The 10,150-nt window shown below is 37.0% G+C and overlaps 1 long non-coding RNA gene across 1 annotated transcript; it reads right to left on the bottom strand.

The window, feature by feature from the left end:
- Positions 1 to 525: 525 nt before the first annotated feature.
- On the bottom strand, positions 526 to 9,535 carry LOC146543954 (uncharacterized). Its single transcript, XR_014884456.1, has 4 exons — positions 9,477 to 9,535; positions 2,954 to 3,035; positions 1,892 to 1,978; positions 526 to 1,683 (listed from the first exon to the last, which is right to left on the bottom strand). It is a non-coding gene; the product is annotated as an uncharacterized LOC146543954 (long non-coding RNA).
- Positions 9,536 to 10,150: the final 615 nt, after the last annotated feature.

Genomic DNA, 10,150 nt, shown 5'->3' with positions numbered 1-10,150 from the left:
AATTCCAAATCCAGTTGACAGAGGAATTAACAATTCAGAAATAATTAAGACAGAAGAGGCAGTTAGGTGGAGGACACTGACTGTCTTCAGCATCTGGCTAAGAGAAAGGATTCTTTAGACATCAGAGAACATAGCTGGAAGGCCTCTATTATAAAGTTTGCCGCTGGAGAAAAGTTAAGTTTGCACAAATCATGAAGTAGAAATATATAGAAATCACATTTGTTACTTCAGTTGTTCATTTTGTCCCAGAGGAAGAAAGAAATTCAAGGCTTTTTTGATGGTATACTCTTCAAATATTTGTTTATCAGCAGTACACAAATCCTATTACTGTATCACGACACATGGGACTAAATGCTTCCTGACTGCATGACTGAACAGCAAGCAGCAAACAGAACTTGTTCGCTTAAGAAGCTAAGAGTTAACAACAAACACTGAGGTGAGTAGGAGTTACTTAAACATGATTGGTACCAGTTTCCCTCCCTCTCGAATTCTTGTTTTAACTCAGTTTTCATTAACTTTGCCCTTTTCACCTGTATGGAAATTCATTTACTTAATAAAAACAAGGCAGTATTTTCTTTGCTGCCTGCAGTAATGAAACATTTTGGCATTAGCTTGCCATGAGACACGTGCATGTCACTAAGAGAGGAGTTTGGTGCCAGCATGACAGTTGATGTCATTATCTGTATAACTAGAATCATGTTCCATAAATGCATGACCCTAGACCATACAAAGGCATGTAATTTGAACAGAGGGCTGTGTATTTTAGAGAAATAATAAAGCTCTACAAGCAAGAGGAAAACAGCATTTTACAAAGAGCTGGGTCTGATTTTCACTTGACACTGCATTTTCAGTGCTGAAAGTGCCTTGTAACCTTCAAATTAGAGATACACATGCCAGGGCTGGCTAAAAACGTGTCAGAGCCCTGCTGGCTTCTGTCTGACTGAGGTGCTCAGGGTGTTGTTGTGGAGCAACTAATCTTTCATTTGGAGCACAAGTGGAAGATCGTTGCTCTACATTTATTCTCTTCAGTGTTGTAATAAAAACATTGAGGAAAAGCTTTCAGGTTTCAAACTAGAGTATATAGACCTGATGCATACTTCACTGTCACTCTTTCAGTGTCAAAGTAAAGCCTCTAAACGATGCTTAAAAGTGTAAATATTATGCTTTCTCATAGTATCCATAGGTCTCCACTTTCCTTTGTAAGTTAAATGTCAATCACAACCTCCGCCTACAAAGTCTTAGTGGAGAATTTCTAGGGAGGAATGGGTGTCAGGAGGATACTGAATGCAAAGGTCCAGAAATTACATTGTCTTTGCAGAATCTGTGTTCGGCAGTTAATGAGATGGAATTGGACAAACAGTAATGCAGGTCACTAGAGAAAACAAAAACAGTTCTTCTCACCAAGATACCAGAGCTGTGATGTGTTTCCATTGGACACTTTTGAATCAAACATCTGTTACTTCTCCTCTCCCAAAGATCTGATGAATCCAAAACAGCCACATATTGCACACTCCTTTTCTAATTAAATTCTTTTAAGAAAGGCTCATGAAGCAGATGTTTTGCAGAAAAACAGAATGCTCTGACACAGGTGAAGAGAGGACAGCACAGGTAGGTAGCTGTTCCCTTAGTAGGTAGTTCCCAGTACGTAGCTGTTTGTACTTGACAAATCTGACTCAACTGACACTTGAAAAGAAAAAAAAAAAAAAAAAAAATCAGTGTTCTTTGTTGTGGGGGGAAAAAAGAAAGGGGGTATGGGGGAGGAAAAAGATTTTTTTAACATTTTCAATTCTCATCTGATTTAGACTACAGGGATTTCTGTTGCTGATACTAAAATTAACTCCAAATAACATAAAAGATTACCCCATATTGAAAAGCATTTACATCACCTCACCCAAATGGTGCATGGCATCAGAGGAGAGAAGCACTTCTGGAAGCTGAGTAATAGGAGGAACTTCACAGAATTCAAACTGTAAGCCACCTAGAAAGAAGAGTTCACAAACTTAGGTGGATGCTCATGAGTGTCTCTTGGTTAGTCTGCCCAAAGGTGCTCATGCTTCTGAACAAACAAGTCAGACCCAAAGCAGCTATGGTACCACAGTACCATGTACTGTTAACCCATTTGCTACTTCAATAAAGAAGACAAAGGCTAAGTGAAAACTTTCAGTCTGACTGAACTAAAAGAAATAAAACAAGAAAGGTAAATAATCTCATTGAAAGCCTTATGGCAAGCAGTCAAACCAAGACTAAAGCCCACATATGACAGCTCTCTCTTCAGTGAGGGAGAGTTCAAAATAGGAAAAATACCTTGTGACACTAGAAAAGCATAGTGTTAGCTCACGAGCAAGCAATTTATCAATGCTGCATTACTACACTCTGTAGAACTTGTCTTCTGACACAGCATATATCAGCACTAGAGAAACACCTGCCCTGAACAACAGTCCAGCACAGGAGAGAGTCAGGCTCAAGAAGCAGGAATCACAAACGAACTGCAGCAGATCAACAAGCACAAAAAGGCAAAGCATTTAATGCTACTCTTGCTGGTCTTCCAACCAACACCTTTTATCTGTTTTTGCGTCCAGTTTCATTTGCTGTGGCTAAACTTGCACAGAGTGACTCGGTTGTATCTAAGCCCTAACTGTATTCCAGTTTCAGCCCCATCGCAATTATACAAATCTTGCTGTAAATGCCAAGGAAATGGTAAAACAGTACTTGGTTTACATTCAGAAAACTTAGGTTCATTTTCCATTGGTCAATTGACAGATACTAAAAAACAAAAGTATTTGAATTTTGAAAAAACAGTACAGGTCAAAAAAGGACATCTGCTATTCTAGGTTCTGTTTCCACATGCTTATCCTAGGAAGCAGCAAAACTGCTTCTAGTAAGTTCTTGCAATACTAGACAAAGTATCATTGGGATTACCAATAACCATACATAGGAAAAAAAGTTGACTCACTTAGCTGTGGATGAGGTTCTCAGCACACCCTTTCTCAGGAAGCAGCCTTCATCCAGGAGACATCCTCCCTTTGGAGCTAGCTCTTAAATGAGGCAAGGGGAAATTAATTAAAAAATCTACAGCAGTTATATTGAGTGTCTCAGCATCTGTACAGCACAATGTTTCTTGTCAAATGATTTCCAACTAGTTTAACTTCTTGAACTGACATGATTAATTATGTTTTAACCTGAATGTATGAGTTTTTGAAGAACTAATATTATCTTGCTATTAAAAACTGTTTTAAAAGCTATCTAAACGTAATTATCCTAATGTTGTAATAGATAGTAGAAACATTGACCCTTTTGCTTCAACCAGGAATTACAATGAACATCTGGCCTGCAGTTTCATTTCCTAAATCAATACATCTTCACCATGTTTTTTACTTACGTGTTGTAGCTAATTGAAATTATTCCTGATCTGCTATGCAGATAATTATCTCAAACAATTCACAGACAGAATACACATGTTCCCTGTTTTATGCTAAGCTGTACTATTATTATTTGCATTACTGTAATGTTTAAATGTCCTAAATGTCACTCTGCTTTTCACCTTCTAGATGCTGCACCAATGTATAGTTAGCAGTACTGTATCAATAAAGCTATTTTTAATGTTTAAGTGCTCTGCTGCTTGGAGCTAAGTATACACACACACAAAGCATTGGATGAAAAGCAGAATAGCCAATCCTTCCAAAGGAGGAACATAAAATTGGACCAATTTCATCCAAGATCACATACAACATCAAAGGAAAGAACCAATTCAAACATTATTTTTTGCTTCTTCAAAAGCAGCTTAGCAGCTTCAGCTTAGGAAGTTTTCATCAATCCTTCTCTGAACGTCCCACTGTTCTGCAGTAACATTACAGCCTCAAGAGATGGGGCTGCTAAGGAGAGATCTCTGCTTGTTCATTACCCCATTACCTCAGCAACTTGTAAACACAACCTTTCAGGCAAGAAGACTTTCTTCATAACCACCAGCCTTCTCTCCACCCTTGTTCCTAGCTCTGTATACCACCTACAAGTCTACAACTCATGCGATACCAGTGCACAGAAAGTTAAAAATAATGGTGATTTATAATAAAAGAAAATTTTGCAAGTAGTTTGTTGATTGGCACAGGTGAACAGTTTTCAAACAAGAACTTCTTGAATAATTGTACTGCAGTAGTCAAAACATGTTTTCATTTATTCATGCCAGTTGATCTGTCAGTAAATGAGCAACAGTGACATTATTTCCCATTTGCCCTTGGTTAACAACTCCAGAACTGGCCACAGCTATTGTAGGTACTTCATGCTCAAATATTGCCATGTTATGAAGTAGCGCTTTAGGATAAAAGCTACTGATATCTACTTCTCATGAACAGGCAACTCAAAGGATTTTCTGCCTGTAAATTTATATAATTAATAACATTATTCTCATGTTTTTGTTTCAGTAGACCACAGAGCTCTTGCCAATTCATGAATCAGCTTCAAGATCTGTTCACGTTGGAAGATATTCAAGTTGTAAGGAAAAGAAAATACTCACTTAAGTTTAAGGTCAATGATATTCCACATTAAATATGTATTAAAATACATCAGTCACATTAAATACTCCAGGAAACTTTATTGGTTATGCTCAATTTTTACACATACATACTCTCTCTCTCTCTCTTTATATATACACACATGTATTTATGTATATGCATACACATTTCCCCCCAGCTATTCTTCAATCCTCTGGCAGTATAACTGTAAAATCACTGAGATACTGTATGTGCCTCATTCTTGAGTCTGATTGATATCACATGAACTTGGAAAGAAACAGGAACCTGTTTCTAATTAATAAAGACACAAAAGTGTTTACGTAGCAGGAAAACCTAGATATGTTATTATACCCAGAGCCAGTGTGGTTTTGTCATCTGTATGTTAAACTGGCATGGCCAAGTTGGATTAAACACAGCACGGCATCTGCAAGCCATTTACATACTTTCAAATGTCACAGTGATAAACACACACAGCTCTGTGACAATCTGAGGGCTACATCAGATGAATGAAGAGAAAACATTCACAAATGAGTAGGTCTATTTATGAAGGAAACAATCATAGAATTCCTTAGATTGAAATTATGGGGGGGTAGGAATGGAAGAAGCCTAAAACATATTCCTAAGGGCTTAGGCAGCAATTATATTTTGCTCTCATTATCTCAAAAGTATCCCTGCCACACATACTGTTCAGACATTATTGCTTGTCCATGGAAATATGTTTTGCTTTGAAGGTAAGTATCTCTCCTTCTTACTTTAGATATCCCCTAAGGAGCAAGAAAAAACAGCCACTCCCAGACTACATTTACACACTGTGGCCAACTCCAATGTAGAGTCCTCACAGTAGAATTACAGTTTGAAGTCTTTTGGAGCAAGCTTAGGGTACTGGTAGCCTCTAATCTGCTTTTGTACATTCATATATGCTCTAGAAAGGGCTAGAAGGATGTGGTGTAATTTATGAGGAATGTGTTTGGACAAGCAGTCTACATTACGCACTTGGCTATCATCAGCCTCTTTATATTATTTTTAAAGAGCAGAGTAGTCAGTGCATATAAAAATACAGCAACTGTCTCCTTCAAAATAGAAAAATATGTACACTTGCAAGAAAAATGTTAATCTGTCAGGCTACAAATTATATCGATATTCCTAACTTTCACATCAATGGAAACTGTAAGCTGATTGTTCACTGATGACACCTCTTGCAAAGACAGTTGAATCATCTCTGGACAGTTGCTATTTACTCAAAAGTTATAAGCATATTTTTAGAGCTGAATTTACAGAACCTACATTCTTTAGTTCAAAGAATCTCCAGTCAGATCCAGAAGAGAAAAGTCAACCATAACCAGATATGCAGCCCACAGGTAGGTAGCAACTGTACATTCCAACCAAGCTCAGACCTCTTCTAATTTAGAGTGAAAGAAGTAGGGATGAAAGAAAGCCCTGACTAGCTTGAAGATTATGTGAACAAAAACAGCTGCAACTTCTTGCCACAAAGTCTTCAGCAATTACAGCGTTCAGGCTTGGCCTAAATGTTGCAGGACAACCATGATAAAAGGGATGCACTGCCTTCAAGCTTTTATGGGACTGGAAAAAGCAAAGGTATCATTTTTGTTCTGTCTGCTCTCTCATCTCTTTAATAGCCATGTATTACTATAAATTGAATTGAGTTGGAACGTAGACCCTACTTTCAACATTACTCTCACTTCTTAGAGGAGGCCTCTAAAAAACTGAGCGCAGTTTGCTGAAATGCTGCCAGGCACGAAGAGTCTGGAAGAAAAAAGAGTAATATAAACAGCAAAAAAACAGGTTAAACGTTGCATATATGAGCAAGGACAAGCAATATGAATTAATGTCTCCCTCAGTGTCCTGCAAAATTATAACTACTCATTCTCTCAAATGACAAACTTCTGGGCACTTGGTCATATGACCAAATACAGGGATGAGTCAATCAAGCCTGGAGATACTCATGGAGCTAAGCAACCAAAGGTTTTATGTGTTAGTGAGCACTGATAAACACATTCAAGAATCATCTATGTATGTTTCATATGTATAGGAATTTTGACAATTCAGCAAGGCAAATTGAAAGAGGATCTTGAGAACTGTAATTTGTCTCCTTGTTAGGAGTAAAAAATCAGCTGTAAAGACAAAGCAAACACAGAGCCCTTAGACCAAGAGGGTCAGAACTGAATTCAGAGTAGTATCACTGTTCTAGTGCACCTCCATAACATGCTCCACCATCAGGCTTGAACCTGCATTACTAACTTCTGCTTTAACTACTTATAACAGATTGGAAGGGAAAACCTCCCAACAGGGATATATACTAATTTACTGAAAACCTGCAGGGACTCAGTAAAAACTACAATACAATAAAACATGCCCTGGAATTTTCAGAAGACAAGCAGGATTTGATAGAAAACAGGTACTCCCGAGCCATCACTATTCCTCTTTGCAGACATTCAAGCTCTGTGGAAAAAGGCAACATTCTCATTTGTGAAGTGGATCCAATTTTTCAACTGGGCTGCTGTCCAAATTCATGTAACTTCCTCAATTAATTTCCCATTTCAGCTTTGTGGAAGTGGATTTTCTCCACTGACCAAATTTGTTATTTTGGTTATTCACCACTTCCCAAAGTAATGGAACGTTATTCACTTACATGGTGGAGGTTTTAAACCATGATTCTTCACAACACTGAGTTTACTTCATTTGCAACTGATCAAATGCTGTCAGCGGTGTGGAATTTTGTTCAGTTCTCAGTTCACTATTATGCAGTAATGGTTAAATTAATCATTGATGTGAACTTGAAAGCTTCAGAATTTTATTTTTAAAATGCTGTTCCCAGCTGCAGTCGATTCAGCTTTTTGCACACGGCATGATGATGCATCTTAAATATGGTAGAATTCAGACAGCAGCTTTTAAAGTCTTGATTTCATACAGAGTCCCTCAGTCCTCTCTGCTACTCTTCTTGGACCAGACATATTTCCTGGGCAATCACTTGATACACAACAACCTCAGTCACCATCAAGAACTGAAATAATTGAGCTAGCTGATATGCATAGATCACTTTCAAAAATCAGATGAAGCTTAACAGCATTCTTTGCTGAGAAGTAATAGAAAATATAGCCTGACAAGTTGTGTGGCATTGTAAAGCTACTGCAGCATTTACAGAACTGACCTAATGAACCTAACAATTCAACCAAACAATACTGAAGTAATGAAAACCAGCATAGCAATTCTAAATCAACTTCTTATGAAAAGTTAAGCTATTCGAAACTTTACAAAAGCAACACACTCACATAACACTCAGATAACATCATTTAAAAATCAGAATAACACTGCATAGTTTTAAAGAGACATTATTAACGATATAGAATACATAACATATCTGTAAGAAGCTTGCTTGCACCTCTAAATCCTTTGGGTCTTAAATTGGAAGATTCTTTCCTGCTTTAAGCACATTTCCTCTGCGTTTCATGAGGTAGGGGCTCTCTGCTGCTTGAGGAGGCTCCCTTTACAGAATGTTGAACAATGAGTTTGGAAAAGTTTTGACTGATAATAGCTTACACATGGTGTTACAGAGGAGTCTATTTTAAGTATCTTTCTTCTCTGAGAAGGGATTTTAAAGAGGTGCCATGTGTTCCAAACTTGCTGGCAACGTGTTGAGCTTTCTCAGAGCCTTTGGATCTCGCTCTTGAGCTTGCTGTGGAAACATACGAGCCCACTCTAGCCCTTACTAACATTCAGAGACTGGCGGGAGTACATTTTATTTCCAACACATGTGAGGTTTGGAGAGTGCTCCAGTACTGGAGCATAACAAGCAATTCTAAAGAGGAATGCTAAAAAATATTTGTTGTTAGGTACATGGATAACAGAGCACAATAGATAAATTTCATCCACATAAAAGTATAAATAACAAAACTGTCATCATTTCTGACTACTCCCCTCCTGAGTGTAGGAGTATTTAAAACTTACCATACATTATTACAAGGAAATAACAATTAGCTACAGACATTCTGAAAAGGATTTGATCAATTATCAGGGAAAAGAAGGAGCATGAAACCTTTTTATTAAGATGAGTCTTCATGCTTTCCTCACTTTTCATCAAGTTCCAATCTAAAAGATAACTTTAAAGGCATTATACTGAAACATTGCCTTTCAGATAGCAAGTTCACATTTCCAAACATCACCTAGGATTCCAGGAATTATTCTTTCAGCAAACAGGCAGGGAGGACAGAATGACCTTGCAACGTTTCAGCTTCATGAGAGGTATCTGACAACTTAAATTTTACCTGAGATTTCTAAGATGTTGAAACATTTCTATTTAATTTCCTTCTCTAAATGGTTGCACTAAATTCATGAAACTATTTCTAATCTTTGTCATACTGAAAGGTGAAATAAACCTTACCAATTTTAGTGATTACAAAAATTTCTGGGATGAATCTAAGATTATCCTTATCAAATCTTGTAAGAAAAGAAGCATTCATTTGTAAACATCTATAGCTATGACAAATTGCTTGAAACAAAACCAAAAAAAAGCATGCAGATGTTTTTTTCTTTTGTTTATGAATTATCTCTAAAGTAAATGTTTTCAACAAATACATTACCAACACTGTTCACGTACAAAATTAAGTTCTCACAATAACAAGATCACTAACAACTATCTGTCATATGTGACCAACCATTCCACAAACCAGACAACAGCACTCCTGATTTCTGCACATCTACAACTTCAGTAAAGGAAGCAACATAAAGGAGTTCTAAGTGGCTGGAGTGGGAAGGAAACAATGAACCAATCTACCTTCCTTTAATCATAAACCAGGTGCTTTGTTTTCATGTACTGAGAAACAAAAATACAGATACAGAAAAATAACTTTAAGATATTATTTGATTGACATTTCTCCTTTATAGACACATATGCTGATAGCTTTTTTGTAGTATTTGCTCACTTGTAAGTCATCTATTTGCTTTACTTACCCCACAGGGCTTTTGACATCATGATCAAACATCAGTGTTTTATTAGATGATTCTTCACTACGATGGAAAAAAAAAAAAAAAAAAAAAGATGGTGGTCACCAAAACAGCAAATTATAGAAGTTACCAATTTTATTTATTTAACTTCTTCAGTCTTTGCATGCTTTTTTCAAACTTTAACTATGAATGAACTACAGGCTAATTCTGTAGACACACCAGGCCAAAGTTATCTCTAAGATAAATTAAATCCACCTGAATTTTAATGCAAAATAATGAAAAACTCATGTGCATATCTATCTATCCCAAGGTCAATATTTTTGAAACTTCAGGACAAAGGAAGCATTGGTGGTGCCTTCTGTCTGATACAAATAAATGTTTTACTAAGGAATTTAACATCTGTGAATTCCTAATGCCAGTAAGCAAACCAATGAACAAACGCCAACGATTTAGCACTGGACAATTCATAATGTTAGCATCATCGCTTGCATTTATCACTACAGACAATCATGCTCCTCAGTCTTTTATGTTACGGGTGACTGTACTGCATTCCTAGCAATAGCTTGGAGCATCAAAACTCCTAGTTAAGGCAGGAACTTTGGTAGAATAGACTTGAGCTTTCCATCATGGTCATGACATTATAAAGGACAAACATCTCAGTGTCTCACTGAGATGCTCCA

The sequence above is a fragment of the Meleagris gallopavo genome, chromosome 7 (genome assembly GCF_905368555.1).
Source record: "Meleagris gallopavo chromosome 7, MGAL_WU_HG_1.1, whole genome shotgun sequence".
NCBI classification, from domain to species: domain Eukaryota; kingdom Metazoa; phylum Chordata; class Aves; order Galliformes; family Phasianidae; genus Meleagris; species Meleagris gallopavo.
This window is presented reverse-complemented; position numbering and strand designations above follow the sequence as displayed.